The sequence below is a fragment of the Notothenia rossii genome (genome assembly GCF_949606895.1).
Source record: "Notothenia rossii genome assembly, chromosome: 5".
NCBI classification, from domain to species: domain Eukaryota; kingdom Metazoa; phylum Chordata; class Actinopteri; order Perciformes; family Nototheniidae; genus Notothenia; species Notothenia rossii.
In genome coordinates, this window is record NC_136903.1 from 65,235,796 (window position 1) to 65,252,560 (window position 16,765).

Genomic DNA, 16,765 nt, shown 5'->3' on the forward strand with positions numbered 1-16,765 from the left:
GTATGTTTGTGTGACGAGGGGAAGATTTATTCATGAATCAGTCTGCAGAGCTCATCTACTAGTTATTGCAGATCTGAGTGAGCTCCTCCAGCAGCTGCGTCCACTCTGGTTGCTATGCTTACAAACTGCAGTGAAGTCATATTTTTGTAGCCCACAAGGCTAAAAGCAGGATGGATGTGATGTTAATCAGCACGAGCCACTCTGCTTCTCCATTTTGTTTAGTATAATGCATTAAATGTGAAACATTTGCTTCATGTAATCTGATATTTTCCCACCCATTCACTCTCTATGGATCGTATCGCTCATTGCCAATCTCACATCGGATATTTAAATAACTGCCAAACACTGCATGGGAGAAATGTTTCTGTAATGCCAAGTCTGATGCCAAGTTTTTAATAAAATACAAACATATATTACAAAGCACTGCAGTGTAAAATAGAGGTGAAAAAGTGGACTTTCTGAACAGTCAATGGATAGAAAAATAATTCCCCACATAAAGCATAATAGGGCCTCTTTAAGACCTTGACCTTAAGAAACTTGGAAAGACATCTTCCCCTATTACCTGACATTTCATGGATGAAATTAATAATCAAGTGAAATGTGCAGATTAATCGATAATGAACGTGTTAGTTACACCCCTAGCTGTAACCATCACATGCCTTCCTCTTCCTGAACAACACAACTGTATATTAAACAACAGAGTTAACCACAGCTGTTAACAACCATGGCTCGACTCGTCCATCTGTCCTTTCCCTAATGCCCCCCCCCTCCGCCCGGGAGACTGTGTGAAGCCAAGTAATCAGATTACGCAGTGACTGGGGCCTCTGCATCCATCCCACTGTTCGCGACATCTGCGTCATGTGGAGAACCATGTGCATGCTGCGGGAGAGACGGATTAATGCGCTTGTGTGTGTGTGTGTGTGTGTGTGTGTGTGTGTGTGTGTGTGTGTGTGTGTGTGTGTGTGTGTGTGTGTGTGTGTGTGTGTGTGTGTGTGTGTGTGTGTGTGTGTGTGTGTGTGTGCTTACAGGAGACCAAAGCATTACAGCTCTCCATTTATAGTACACTAACAGGTCCTGTGCTGATGTGAACAGCCTGTGTTGTCTGTGTCACCTTCATAATTAGGAAGATGCCATGTTCAAAACATGACACCACACACACACACACACACACACACACACACACACACACACACACACACACACACACACACACACACACACACACACACACACACACACACACACACACACACACACACACACACACACACACACACACACACACACACACACACACACACACACACACACACACACACACACACACACACACACACACACACACACACACACACACACACACACACACACACACACACACACACACACACACACACACACACACACACACACACACACACACACACACCAAGGCTAGGCAATATACAATATGAGATATGAAAAGGTTATTAGGTTTTGCAATACCATCCCCAGTGATGTATTGTTTATTCAGTCATCATAACATTGTATACACACAGGCAATAAATATGTTTTGGTAATGACCAAATGAGAGGAGATTATCTTTGAATAAAAGCTGCTGCTTCAAACAGGGTCAATACAATGCAGGCTTAAATTACATCACATGCAAACACAGAAAAAGGCAAATATCATTCGATGCCATTACAGCCTGGAAATTATGAGAAATATCCTCATATTTACCACCAAGCCTGACCCAAACAGGAGAGTGCAATTACATAATCAAAAAGAGAGGAGAAGTATATGGTAATTAAGAATATATGGATATTGTGATATGAGTCTAGATATTGTCTTAATCTTTAATATTGTAATATTGCCCAAGTGTTGTCTATTCCTCGTTTTGTCTGAAAGCCATCACATGCCATCACAATATTAAATAACACCACAGGCAAACACAGAAAAAGGCAAATATCATTAGATGCCATTATACTCTGGAAATTAGGAAATATGTCCTTATTTGATCACCAAGCCTGACCCACGGGAAAGGGCAATTTACATAATCATGGAGAAGAGAAGATAAGAGAATAATTTGTTCATTTAGAATCAAGGCTTATTAGGCAAATATATGGATATTGTGATATGAGTCTATATATTATCTACAATGTGTATATTCTAATATAACCTTTTCTTGGTTTTAGGACTGCATTACAATAAAGTATTATCATTTTCTCACGTAAAGGACTGACATTTTATTTTATTTGTATTTACTTGTCTAGTTATCAAACATGTATTACATCCACATTATTAATGACAATCATTGAGTAAATGTAGGGTTAGGGTTAGAGCATTAGGAAAAGTGCTATAAATATCCAATGTATTACACCAATACGACCATCATTTCTCTAGAAAGGATTTGTATGTCTTTTTATTTTTAGTATTTTGTTCTATGCCCCCCTTGTTTGAATAAGTTGCATACAACACCCCCATAACCCTGGTCGTGTTTATCTTCTTACTCTATGTTATAGCATGTTTGAAAGTCAGTGAGGCCTGCCTCTGTTTGAATTGTGATTTCACTGTTAACTACAGAAGGCTTACAGAGAATATTTTATTGCCTATGACTGTACATGTGAAAAGCTGAATACAACAACAACAAAAATCCAATATATTATTATTATTAATAAAAAAATATTTTGTGAAAGCACCAATGCTCAACCATGAAATATTGTTGCAACACTGATATTTGTTCAAAAATACTGTCATGTTCGATTTTTTCGACATGGCACAGTCTGATCCAAGATACCTCTGTTTGGCAGCACCCATTGTACCCCATGCTCCAGTGTCATTCATCATTGTGTCATTACTAAATCTGGATCTAACAGGTCTTATCTAGCACTTGCACGTTCTGAGGGCAGTATGTTACAGGTGAAGCAGCGGCGAACAGAATGCACTTAGATTATCTCCCTGTTGACAGAAGAGCACAAGAGAGGGCGCATCCTGGCAATTAGGTGCGCTGAGATAACCATGAGACCCCGAACGCATCTCGCTGTGCAGCCTCTGGGAGCAGCAGATGTTTGTGCTCCTCACCTGGCAAAGGGGCTCTGCAGTCACTCAGATCCCGCCTGCCACCGCTCGGCCTAATCCATCCTGCCACGAACCTAATGTCTCATTGGCATTCAGTTACACGCCTGAAGCAAGCGGCGAGTGGAAAGCTTGGCGATAGCTCACCACTATTAAGATTCTACAAAGCCAGCCGTTCCCCTGCCGCCGCAAGCACAGAGAGAATCATACGCCCCAGGAATATTAAAAGATCTGGGGAAGGGATGAGCAAAACAGCTGGGTTAGCCAGCCACACTGACAGGAAAAAATAAATGTTGGTGTCATATTTGAAAGCTGTGATACTCAGAATGTTTATGAGTGCTAAATCAGCCTATGAAAATCATTTACTTCAAGTGGCTAAATCACCAGTGCAAACACATAATCGCACTGGCCTCAGTTACCCCCTCCATCCCACCCCCGGTCATCTGCAAAACCACACCGTGACGACTTCATGATGAGCTGTATTACTGGCAGGCCTCCCATCCTGAAGCTCAGAGAGGCAGAAACCCCGCCGGCCCCCCCTCACCCCTGCATGTGTATTCCTGCCTATCAACATCCCCCCAGAATCCTAAGCCGCTTCCTAATCATCCTTTGAAAGAGCAGACTAATTCAGATGTCAAGGCCCATTACCTGTGAGCTTTCTGGAGGTGACCTGAGCCCCAATCTTGCAGTGATAAACAGCAGTCGGAGGATAATGCACATCTGGATAATAGGAGAGTGGGGGGTGACAAGCTGGCCAAGTGTGCAATCACTGAACGTAGCTCATGCGGGGGGGACTATGGCATGTAGCAGTCATCGTTGCATAAAGATAACGTCCTTCATGACAGTGCTGGGTCAATCAGCCGCCGTATGGCTGCTGTGCCTGTGGTTAAATAAACAAGGCGCTCAGACAGAGGAGTGACTGCTCACCAACTGTCCCCTTCAATCTTCTCTCAGACACTGACAGACACAATTTTCAACCAAGAGACAACCCACAAAACATACACACCGGAATTCAGATTATACAGGATGACTGGTGCACTCTGGAGCCCTAAAGTGTAAAAAAAAAATCACATTAAAGATAAACACTAAGATTGTAGCTACATCCCATACGGACATATTTTGGCGATTTTTTAGCTTCTGTTATCCTATTTTGACGATTACATATTAAAGGGGTTGCGGTTTCCAGGGGGATAGCGTGATAAGACTTAATACCTTTTTATAATAGTATCAGCTACAGGGATTTTAGGACCAAGAATCTGGACAACTTCTGTATGGGTACACAACTCTATTGTAGATGTATGATACATTTAGAAAAAATGTATGAATGACATTGACATTTCTGTCACAGATAGAAAAAACGGCATCTCGTAAAGATATAACCATGGGCAGATGAACAGAAACTAGCTCTCCACAAAGCAGGCAGAAGGAACAGTGGGTAATGAGGGCAGATAGGATGCAGGTCAAAGCAAAAAATAACCAATTTCTATATTCATTACTCCTCGTCTATTCAGTCGGCAGTGAAACCCCCCACAACTACACATTTGCATCCAATGTCCTATATATAACTAAAATGCAATAAATGATTTTATGACCCTCCTTATAAATACATATTTACTGGGCCATGTTTAGAATTAGTCATTATATTATCATTTGAGCGCTAACAGGCATTTCAGACGACAATGCAGTCTTTAATTGGAGTTGGACTGAAGCCACAGAGGAACAAAAATTCCACAGAACATCCCACTGAAAAAAATAAAAGCACTATCCCAGAGGTAATTCAACATACTGTCAACACTAGGGATGGGTATCGGACCGGTACTAAGTCAGTACCGGTCATACTTGCCAACCTTGAGACCTCAGAAATCGGGAGCATTTCAAAATGCAAAATGGGAGGTGGGGTGGGGTGCTAGTGAATCGCCGGAGCTGTTAGATTAACATTAACATGCTTATTGTAGTTCTAAATTCAATGCCTTGCGGCCTGAAGCACCATCCTTGATGGAGCATATGTGTGGGCTGGACCTGTATTTTACAGGAAAGGAGTGAGCAGAGGGTGGAGTAGTTGTCGATTCTTGTTCTGTTTTCTGTGACTATCTGCCTCACCCTCTCAGACTTTGAGTTGCGCGCGCTACTAAAGTGACGTGTTACCATGGAAACCAAACAATGGTGTAGCTGTATTAAAGTCAGGGTAGAAACAGTCCTGAGTAAATCTGATTTTGTCAGAAATCGCGAGAAATGCGGGAGAAATATGACCCCGGGAGGCAGAGGCGCGGGAAGGTATTTTGAGTGGGGGTGCTGAGGTGCTGGACTCCAGTGAACAGTATTACGGGCACCATAGAGCACGAACAAAAAAACTCCCCACACGCAAACACACAGTAAACCCGCGACTGTTACAATGAAGGCTCGATAATCAGCTCACGGCATATAGGCAGGGGTAAAGTGCTATTTTTTACGAGTGGGGAGCGGACCTCACCTCCTCTAGGGGGGTCCGGGGGGATGCTCCCCCGGGAAGATCTTTTTTAAATATTGAAGTTAAAAGCATCAATCTGGTGCACTTTGAGAGCAACATTAAGAGATCTATGGATACATCTCTCAACACCCAGATGAAACACAACTGTAAGCAGATGTTCTTTTTCTTTATGGATATTTTACAAATCACTCCCCTTTCAAACTGTATTTTTGTTTTACTGCCATATAGTATTTCATAACTGTTTTTCCTTTATTCTCTTATTTTTTTTATAACTATAATGATCATGTGAGGGTGTGCCGCGGAAATAATCTTTTGAATAATTTTTGACCAAACCGTTTGAGACCCACTGAGATAACTTAGACTAAAGTTAACTATCTAAACACTCAGAGAGTCCTTTAGCTCACCTGAGCCTCTCAGTCTGAGAGGAGAGCTCTCCTCCAGCTTGTTGTGGAACAAACAGCTCCGTATGTCCGTTAGTGCAGCTAGCTAACCAGATGCTAACAACACGGTCCCTGCTGCTGGCACCGGTCCCTCTCTCTCTCCCCCTCTCTCACACACACTAAATGCGCTATTTCCGCACACACACAGAGCCGCGAGCTTGAATGACACAAGCACACTTTTATTTCCATGCAACTCTCTGATTGGTCTGGTGTCTTGCCTCTGTTGCATTCACTGAACACGGGAAATTACAGTTCTGCCGTCCTTTCTAGTGTCTTGATGAGGTTCACGTAAAGCACGGTTAATGTATTATATTATTGAGGTAGAATTGTCCGGGGCTACAGAAAAAACATTTGGGGCAGGCCAAAATATTATTTTACCAACAATGTGGAATTTATTGGCTACATATTACACAGATTATGCACAGCGGGAGTAGCAATAACCGTCAAATAATAATTCAGACAGGGGAGCTCCGCACCCCCAGCCTGCCGCTAGGGGGTGCTGCAGCGCCCTCAGCACCCCCCTTCCCGCGCCCCCCGGGAGGAAACCGGGAGAGGGGCAATGAAATCGGGAGTCTCCCGCGAAAATCGGGAGGGTTGACAAGTATGGTACCGGTAGCCTATTGGACGGTATCCGTATACCGTTAAGCCGCTGGACAAACTGTGTTGCTATCGGTATATGAATTATGCTACTTCCTTAGTTTAAACAATTCTGGTTGGGGCTAACGGGGCTAAAGGCTACTTTAGCACATAACTGGCAATAGCGATCTTTTCTACGTCATGTTATCTGCACAAACGACATACCACATGAAAGCTGAGATTCCACAGATTCCATTTGTATAACTCTCACCACCAGTAGGACCAAAACTCACTGAACTAGCAGCTAGGAAAGAGCGAGAAAACAACTTCACTTTACGTAGCCATGATGATAATTATGTCTTACCTTTGCTGTTTTGTGATCAAAAGTTATGTTCAAGGGCATAAAAACGGTTAATCCAATGTCTCTGTGTAATTTTTAAATGATTACTGATAATCCATCATTAGAATTATAAATAATAAAAACGCAATACACGGATTATAATGGTTAATCGACCGGCGACCGGAGCTTCCGGTTTAGGAGGTGCGCACGCAGCATCTCGTTTTAACTGAATAATGGTCATGTTCACATGGATTTATGAATTGCCCCTAATTACCGCCCCCTTCCAAAGACACACTCATACCTGCACCGGATGGTATGACATTAAAAAAGTTAAATAATAAATAAAATAAATTACAATAAAATGACTATTGTTTAATCTTCACATCTTGTAATCATGTCTATAATTTTGAACACCAAATTATTGAAAAGTATTGATAAGAGTATCGAAAAATACCGGTATCGACAAGAGTTTTGAAAAATACCGGTATCGATAAAATCCTAACGATACCATCCCTAGTCAACACCTTAATTATATTTATATGCTCAACAGCTTTATGGCCAATGATACTGTAAGCTACTATAGACGATACAATTCAAACATGTTGAAGAAGCACATTTCCATAATAGGCCATGTAGCCTATTTCAGTTGGGAGATTATGTTGTTTGCTTGCGTTAGTAGTGTATATTGACTTACATTCATTTCCTAGAGACTTTCCCGATCTCTAGCCATAATCCTTTCTTTCCTAAAAGTCATAATTGTTAGATTTACGATGTTGTATTTTAGTGTTGCCTCTGTATTTAGTGTCTTGTCTGTCTGTAACTTTGTGTGGTAGTGTTACCACTGAACAGGTCTCTCTTGAAAATGAGAACTTGTGTCTCAATGAGATTTTACACCTGTATAAATAAAGGCTAAATAAAAGTGCAATTTCATGTAAGAGTAATGATAATTTCCCCAATAATGAGGACATATTATGCTCTTTTTCAGGTCCATATTTGTATTTTGTGCCTCTACTGTGACAGGTCTCCATGCTTTAATGTTCAAAGGTTCCGTATTGCTCTCATACTGCCTGTGCTGACCCACCTCTTTTCACCCTCTGTCTGAAACCAGAGCCCAGTCTGCTCTGATTTGGTAGCTGGCTGGTTCTGTTGCAAATAGTCAACCGCTTAGAAATGTACCGCCCCTTGGCCTATCATGTGTTGGAGCGATAGCCAATACAAACGCGAGTGTTACATAAATGATGTCACTATGTTATGGAAGTACAAAAGACGTCCAATGTGGGAAAGAAACTCCCTCTGGAGTGAACTTTGGGATTTGAGCTTTTGCAGACAATTTACATGCACATAATAGGGCCTCCTTAACTAACCCTGAAAATATTCTTCTTCCATAAAATGTAATGACTATATGTAACTATATGTGATGATATAGTGACATTTTTCCTCAAAATTAAGTTAATTAAGTTCATGTGAATGTGTAAAAAGCTTGTGTCCCCACAAAAACATAAATACACACACAAACAAAAACACAAATGTATCTCAGCCACTCCCTTGGTATGTCATCACTGTAATATGTCCTGACTATACACCTCAAAACTTCCAGTACTCACACTGTTACAAAAGATCGTAATGTATTTTTTCTTTTGTATGCTTAAAACATTTATTTCTATAGGTGGCCTGAGGACAAACGATATAAGGGATTGCCTTCCAGTTCCGTGAATTCTAAGAGGGGTATGGATGATTAACCCATTAACGTAAGTTTTACAGCCTTTTTTCTTATGTGTTAGCAGAATTCAGCAGTGACAAACTGACTTGATTATAAAAAAAACAGTTAGGCTTACCAGAAGATGCAATTCATAGAGTCTTAAGATGGTTGTTTGGAATGGGATGAAATAAAATATAAATTGTGATTTTCATGCTGTTCTACACACTATTATCGAACTGAATATAAATCAAATTTAAAAGAATTTAAAACTGCACACCGATTTCACATCTACAAGGCAATCATAGTGAAACACACTTACAATCAGTTTCAAAATAGAGTTCCAACTCCAAACCAACATATCAAGTAGGCTGTTTACGTTGCGGTCAATGCAGGTGCTGCTTGAGTGTGCCAGAAGAGCAGCGCCAATTGGATTAAAGTGGGAATAATGAGAGTGTGCTGGGGACCGGGAGCCATGCATTGCTACCACTCTACGCTAATATCACCATTCATCACGCACACACACAGACACATGCACATCAATGAAATAGCCAGCTGTAGTATGGATGAATTATTGAGGACTTGGAGTAGGGTTGGGAGCAACTTTACGCTCGTTTGTTTTGTAGTTGTATTCTGCCTTCTCCCACCGACTCCCCCCCCCCCCCCCCCCCCCCCACACACACACACACACACACACACACAAATACGCTGCAAGGCATGCGAGAGTGGGCTCTCAGCTAGGTTGCTCTGGGAGGTCGGCAGCTCTGCTTTGTAACAGCGTCATGGGATTATTGCAAAACAAAAAGTAATTAATGCTGGCATGGATTTTGTTGCCAATAAAAAAGTAAGTCTTGTTTTTGGTGTAGTATGACATGTTTAAAAGCACTACACAAATACTAATATGCAATAATTGTTTCACACTTTTTGTTCTCCAAAGACTACATTCATGTTTTTCCCTTTAGATTCAATTACCAGTCAGACAGGTCATAAAAAATATGATTTTGTCTCACAGTTGTAATTTAAATTATGTATCAAGATGGAGATTTTGCTATATGTACTTTGTGAAATGTGTGTGTGTGTGTGTGTGTGTGTGTGTGTGTGTGTGTGTGTGTGTGTGTGTGTGTGTGTGTGTGTGTGTGTGTGTGTGTGTGTGTGTGTGTGTGTGTGTGTGTGTGTGTGTGTGTGTAGGCAGCAGCACTTCACTACAAGTCTGCTGACAGATGCCTCAGGCACACATGGGAGATGCTTGATGGAAGTTACAGAGGACAAACAAGCTATATACCAACAAAATGCCTTGTAGGATGATATAGTGAAAGGCCAAATAATTTACTTAAAAAGGACAGACAAATAAGCATACTCTTATTTCCACCTATTACAATTTATTACAAGGGCAATAATTATGTAATCAAAAACTAGCGTAGTCACCACAAGAAAGACGATATTCAATAGCATTCTATCCTTCTTATTGGAAGTAACCGGGGGAGGGAGCGTGCAGAGAGACAGCTATGAAAGTCAGAAAGACATTAATGAGACGAGTTAAGTAGGCTGAGGAGATCCAGCATTGGAACGACACTTCTGCTAATTGTCATGCTCTGGCACTGTGGCAACCGCCTTGGATTTTACAGTTTGACAGTCTTTGCTCAAGTGTGCAGCACAAACAAACCCACACTGGCTGATGAGTGTGGTGACATGCCAGTGACACGGTGCTGTTAACAAAAAGGGGGGCTTGCGATCAAGTAATTCTGCTGCGCTTCTCATCTCAAACACTGGTAGAGGTTAAGTATCCCCACGGTGAAGTCTCCAGCGCCTGCTTGAAATAAGCTTTATGGTAATTATTATCCAATCTCTTTTTGGAATAAAAGTCTTGCAGAGACATAAAACTTGCTTGTGGTAAATAATCCATCACATTGAACCCTATGCCAATGTGGCAAAATTAAGTTGTCATTGTGCGAAACTGCAGTTGTGATTGGCAAATCTATGCTTTATTGCCACACATAACTAACTATGGGAACAATAAAATAATTAAAAAGGAGCCCTATTATGCTCATTTTCAGGTATCATATTTGTATTTTGTGCCTCAACTGTGACATGTTTACATGCTTTAATATGTAAAAAGAGACTTTAATTCTCTCATACTACCTGTGCTGCAACACCTCTTTTCACCCTCTGATTGAAACCAGAGCCCAGTCTGCTCTGATTGGTTACTTTGCCGCCTCTTTTGTGATTGGTCAACCGCTAAGAGATGTCCCGCCCCTTAGCCTACAAGGTGTTGGAGCGCTAGCCACATAAGTGTTACGTAATGATGTCATTATGTTACTGAACTAAACAAAGGCGTCCAATGGAGGTGTTTCAAGCAGGGAGGGTGAGTGTGTGAGAGAGAAACTCCCTCTCCGAGGAACTTTGGGATTTTAGCCTTTGCAGACCATTAAGATGTACAAAAAACATAAATAAAAACAAACCACAGGAAAGAGAAAATCCCCCCAAAAGCACAATATGGCCTCTTTAAATGGTATATATTAGTGCTGAAAAATATACGTTTTTTTATTGTCATTGCAATATGAAGTTACAGCAATAAACACAATGAGAAAGACCGCATACTGCAATTAGGGATGATTTGACTTGGTTGAAAGAGAAAATCGATAGGACATGGCACTTTAAACTAATGCTTTTTTTTGGTGCCTTTTGTGTTCAGAACAATCAATGTCTTCAATAAAACTATGTTGGAAATAACTATCTTTCAGTCTTTTAAATTCAGCAAGCATTTTCTTCTATATATATACACATTTTCTTCTGGCAAGTCATATCGTTATCTCTATATTCAACAAAGCAATCGCATATTTTTCTCCTATCTTGCAGCCGTAGTATTTAACTAAATGAAGGTTACTAGTGAGTGATTTTCAGGACTGTAGTAAACTGAAAAAGGTAATGGCCTGAAAGGTAGGAAAAACACATTGAGCCTTCAGGAAAGTGATCAGCTGGAATATACATTATTACAATTAATGGGCTGAAACATGCAAACACACCGGTATGGTCCTTTAGGCTCCTCCATACAAGGTGCACATAGAGCTGTGGAGTTTCAATAAATACAGCAGCAGAGGACTGCCTGATGCAATATTTTGCTTATATTTCATAAAAGTCTTTGCCAAGTTTCCTTTTATATTCCGCACTGTAAATTATGAATGAGGCACCTGAGAATATACTACCACCTACAATCCATTGCGTGTACGGTAATAACTACTTTTTTTTATTTATCCAAGGGACGCCTGGCCTAGAAAGCAGTTTTAGAGAACCTACAGTAACATGCAGACTGGGCAGCGGTGCAATTAAAATCACAAAAGAGACACACACTACAAGAACCAAGCCGTCTATAATCCAATAGCAACACAGCAGGATCAGTGCCCAAACATAAACCAATCTTAGCAAAACCAAACCTACCTCGCATCTTATTGAGTCTGCATGAAAAACAGTCATAATCACTTCAAATGTACTTGAAAAAAGGCTTAAATGATTATGAGTTATGTGCCATCATATGAGCAACGTACGTGAACGCTCCCCTCTCCATCCAGCTGAGACATCTCAAAGGCGCGAACAGAACAGATGTCTTCAGTCATTCGACCACTCTCCTGGCTGCTGGGTTCTAACTCTCACCATCAATCCTCATTCTTTTGCAGCCGACTACAAATCTTTTTACAGTGACAAAAGCATCGCCTGTCAAGAGGATGATTTCACTGAGAGGCACTTCCTGATATGAGAGGTTCATTAATGAGATTAACCCACACACTATTGCAGTTTCATTCAAGGTCTTTGGGACTCATGTCTATCTGCTTTCTTCTTTATTGGCGTGATCAGCAGGTAATAGAAAATATGGTGATGTGTGAGCAGAAGCTGACAACCCAAATTATAAACTAGAGCAACATGTTGTTTTCAATTTCTCTTTTACTACAGCATTCAAGGTAATTAAGAATCTGCCTCTTTAACTATAGTTTACGGAAACAGATGAATGATGCCATCCTGACTGAATACACTCATTATCACATCTACAATTATAAAAAATTACTATTAACTCCCAACCTAACCAAGTCCTAACCCTTGGGGACTGGAGAGGACTTAAAAACCATCTCTGGCTACAAAGAGCCAGACTCCCAGGTCCGGGGGGACCACCAGTGGGCAAACGACCTGAATATCTTCAACAGATTTGATCAGTTATGCGCCTCCCCCCCCCCGACCCATTCCCCCCTGCTGCACCCCACATTGTTCCCACTGCCTGGAAATGGCCCTGTTACCTCTCCCACCTCTACTCAGCCCCCGGCCATCAGCTCACAGACACTTCTCACATCAATCACCGGTTCTTCTCCACCAGCTGACGACACCTTGTCCCTCACAACCTGCAGGTGAGGAGGGAGCTGCAGAAGTGTAAGGTGAGGAAGGCAGCGGGTCCAGATGGCATCAGCTCGAGGCTCCTCAAATCCTGTGCAGATGAGCTGTGTGGGATTGTGGAGCTTCTGTTCTGGTGTGGCCTGCTGGGGCAGCAGCATCTCGGCTGCTGACGGGAACAGGCTGAACAGACTGGTAAGGAAGGCGAGCTCTGTCCTGGGGAGTCCTCTGGACACTGTGGAGGTGGTGGGAGACAGGAGAATGGCAGCCAAGCTGTCCTCCCCGCTGGACAATGTGTCCCACCCCCTCCAGGACACCCTATCCTTCCTGTGCAGCACCTTCAGCAACAGGCTGCTGCACCCCACCTGTCACACGGAGAGATACCGCAGGTCCTTCCTTCCTGCAGCGGTCAGACTTTACAACCATCACTGCCCCTAGTAGACCCTCCTACACACACACCACAACACAGACTATAACACCCCCTTGCTGCTAAATACAAACCAACTTGGCGCAATATGTGCTATATGTGCAATATATATATATATATATATATATATATATATATATATGCCATTAATAACTGTGTAATTTATACCTGGCCACTAAATCAATCAATATATATATATGCCATTAATAACTGTGTAATTTATACCTGGCCACTAAATCAATATATATGCTGTTAATAACTGTGTAATTTATACCTGCTGCTAAACCCTTGTTACTGTTACAAGGTATCTTGTATTTTGTAGATTGTGTAACTTGCTGCTGTTAAATACCGTCAAACTATGTGCAATATGTGCTTTATGTGCAATATATACTTTATATACATATGCCATCTGTAATAACTGTAATATATACCGGGTTGCTAAATCCTAAGAACTGCTACAGGATTTGATTTGTAGATTTGATTTGTTTTTGGTCTGTATTTTTGAAAATTATGTAACTTTTTATCTTTTTTTAGCATATTGTTTATTATATTATAACTTAGTACTTTTTTAGCATATTGTTTATTATATTATAACTTAGTACTTTTTGGGCATATTGTTTATTATATTATAACTTAGTACTTTTTTTAACGCATGTAAGATATGCAACACTAAGCTGACTGTGGCTCTTTCCTGCTGTATCACTGCAAATTTCCCCTCTGTGGGACTAATAAAGGTATTCTGATTCTGGAAAAAAGGCTTTTATCTCAACAACCCCGAAGGTGTTTGAGTTTATTAATTATTTACATTGTAATTAAATATACCTGCAATCTGGTGACTGATTAGATTTCATGATCATATTACAAAAAAAAACCTAGCTGTCTGACTGAGACACAAACAGCTATGACTCTGCAGAGCAACGCATTTAAAAAGAGGGCTTGTACACATGCGCTTCCACATTCACATAGCAAATTTAAATCATCAAATGAAAGCGTGCTTCACTAGCTGCACTGTGTTACTGCACTGAGGAATTATTCATTTGATGTCAGAGACATCATCCATTCAGCTGCAGATAAATGGCTACAGGTTGTATGTATGTTTTGATTGCACCGTGATTGAAGCTTCAAACATATAGGAGGCACAGCAGAAAATAACCGAGCAGCAGAAAAAAAGGAATTCTGGGATGCCATTCATGAAGCTTTTCATCACGCATCTTTTTTTTCTCCGATTCTTAGCTGGGGGTACGGGCACAAATAGATTCCTGTACCGAGCACAGAGCCGGGCTTTTAATAGAGGCATCTCTCAGCTTAATCAAAGATAACATGGAAATGAGCACCTCACGGTACATTGTGAAGTCTTGGTGTAGGTGTGAACCTCCTCATTTCCAACAGTAAAAAGGTATCTACGTGAGGATGTATGCATGTGAGAGAAGCCTCTTGGCGGCCCTTGGGGAGTATATGATGCGCCAGAAGCAGAAAGTGAGTGCTGTGTTCAACTCTTTCAGTTTCGATCAATGGCTCAGATAGATAATAGCCTCCATAGACTTGTATCTTGCATCCTGTCTCCCTATCGATGCCTCAAATCCCCATTTCTGGTTTTTGCACCCTCTCTATACAGAAACAACTGAGGTGTTGACTTTAATTAAATGCATTGTGTCAACAGATTTCGCATAAATGTAATAATAATATTAAGTTTAAATGACGGTTCAATTTGATATTATTGCTTTTAACTAACCTTATACAGTTATGTGAAATGTGGTGCCATAATACATTTAATTAAAGTCAACGTTTCAGTCTTTTTAGTACAACCTCTTCTGCTCCTCCCAGATGTCAGCAGCAGGAGCAAAGCGCACCAGCACCAGAGGGAAAGGCAGGCGAAGCACAAGAGGATCTTGGGAAGAGTGCAGGGGGGGGGGGCACATCTGGTAGACCGAGAGAGGCTGTCCGTCGCTGCCGGGGCGCCGTCATGTCAATCGCAGATTCCCGGGCTTCCTGGTAACAGCTGATCCTCCAGGCCCACTGCCTCCATCAGGCTGTAGCAAATCCACTCGCTAACTCAATTATGCAAGAGGTGTGAATTAAACATGAGGCTTCCACACAGGGATGTATACACACAGCGCAGACGTACACACATGCACAATATGTAATCACACAATATAACAACCCCATATGTATGCTAGCGCCGGGGGGGAGTTGTGAGGCAAACAGACCCATGCAAAGCTGATCCACGTTGGTTGTAACCACAGTCTATGGTTGTAACATTACATACAGCAGGAAATAGGCCAAACAGGTAAGAGTGACAGAGAAGGGAAAAGGCGATGAGGATTTTTGCCATCTCTGCCACCTATTAGTTCCCTGTGAGATTTAAAGAGGGAAAAAAGAGCCTAGGAGTTAAGCCTGGAGCCAAAGGCAGAGCCGATTTTTCTCCCCATCTCTTTTCGTCTGTCCCTCTGTGTTTCTCTTTCCCTGCCCTTTATTAATCATCCTTGGTTATTGGGGCAGAGAGCGTGGTGTTAGGGCCTCTGGGGATACACACACACACACACACACACACACACACACACACACACACACACACACACACACACACACACACACACACACACACACACACACACACACACACACACACACACACACACACACACACACACACACACACACACACACACACACACACACACACACACACACACACACACACACACACACACACACACACACACACACACACACACACACACACACACACACACACACACACACACACACACATCTTGGCAAACATGTTCCCCTTTCATCTCTTGTTTGCGTATAAAATATGTCAAAATCAACACAATGTTTATTAAGAAAATACAGGAAACTCCTAGAAAAAGACCACAAACACAATAAGTAGGCATGTGCACATCTGATCTTCAGGGATCTTGGCCTGAGGTGGGACTCAGCTGCTGCTGATGTAACCTTTTGCACTCGGATGTTGTTTAGACATTCCAGCTCCTGCATACAAGCAATGTAAGGCCATCTCCATCACCAGTAAAAAGAACCAGCTGCTTCAGACCTTCACAGCTATTGGACATTATTATCAGAGCGTTTGGATGTTGCAGGCAGCATCTTTGGAGAGCTAGATGCAGAAGGACAAAGGGCTGCAATTCTGGCTGATGTGGCCAACGGGCAGCGGAATAACAGAGGAAGTAATTAGGCCTTCTTTTTATGCATGTAAGTGCACTTAGCCTGGAAGGCTCCAACTGGGCTACATGCCATTATTACCATTATCACTACTCGATCTCCCTGAGAAGGCGGTGAGAGAATGGGCCAATTAGATGGCATGGGACCGAAGGAGGTTTACAGTAGCAGTCTTTGATATCATCTATGGGAAGTGTGCAGGAATTTGTAT

The 16,765-nt window shown here is 41.7% G+C and overlaps 1 protein-coding gene across 4 annotated transcripts in view; it reads right to left on the reverse strand.

Moving 5' to 3' along the window:
- magi3b (membrane associated guanylate kinase, WW and PDZ domain containing 3b) overlaps positions 1-16,765 on the reverse strand; it is a 161,888-nt gene that overhangs the window by 143,710 nt on the left and 1,413 nt on the right. The window contains exon 1 of one of the 4 annotated variants that reach the window (XM_079682496.1): positions 6,902-7,067. The exons of 2 other annotated variants lie outside the window; for them this stretch is intronic. The gene's annotated coding sequence lies outside the window, so the exon portion shown is untranslated. Of the gene's footprint in view, positions 1-5,925; positions 6,386-6,901; positions 7,068-16,765 lie in introns of those variants that run through there. One more of the 4 variants, XM_079682497.1, reaches the window with a different exon arrangement.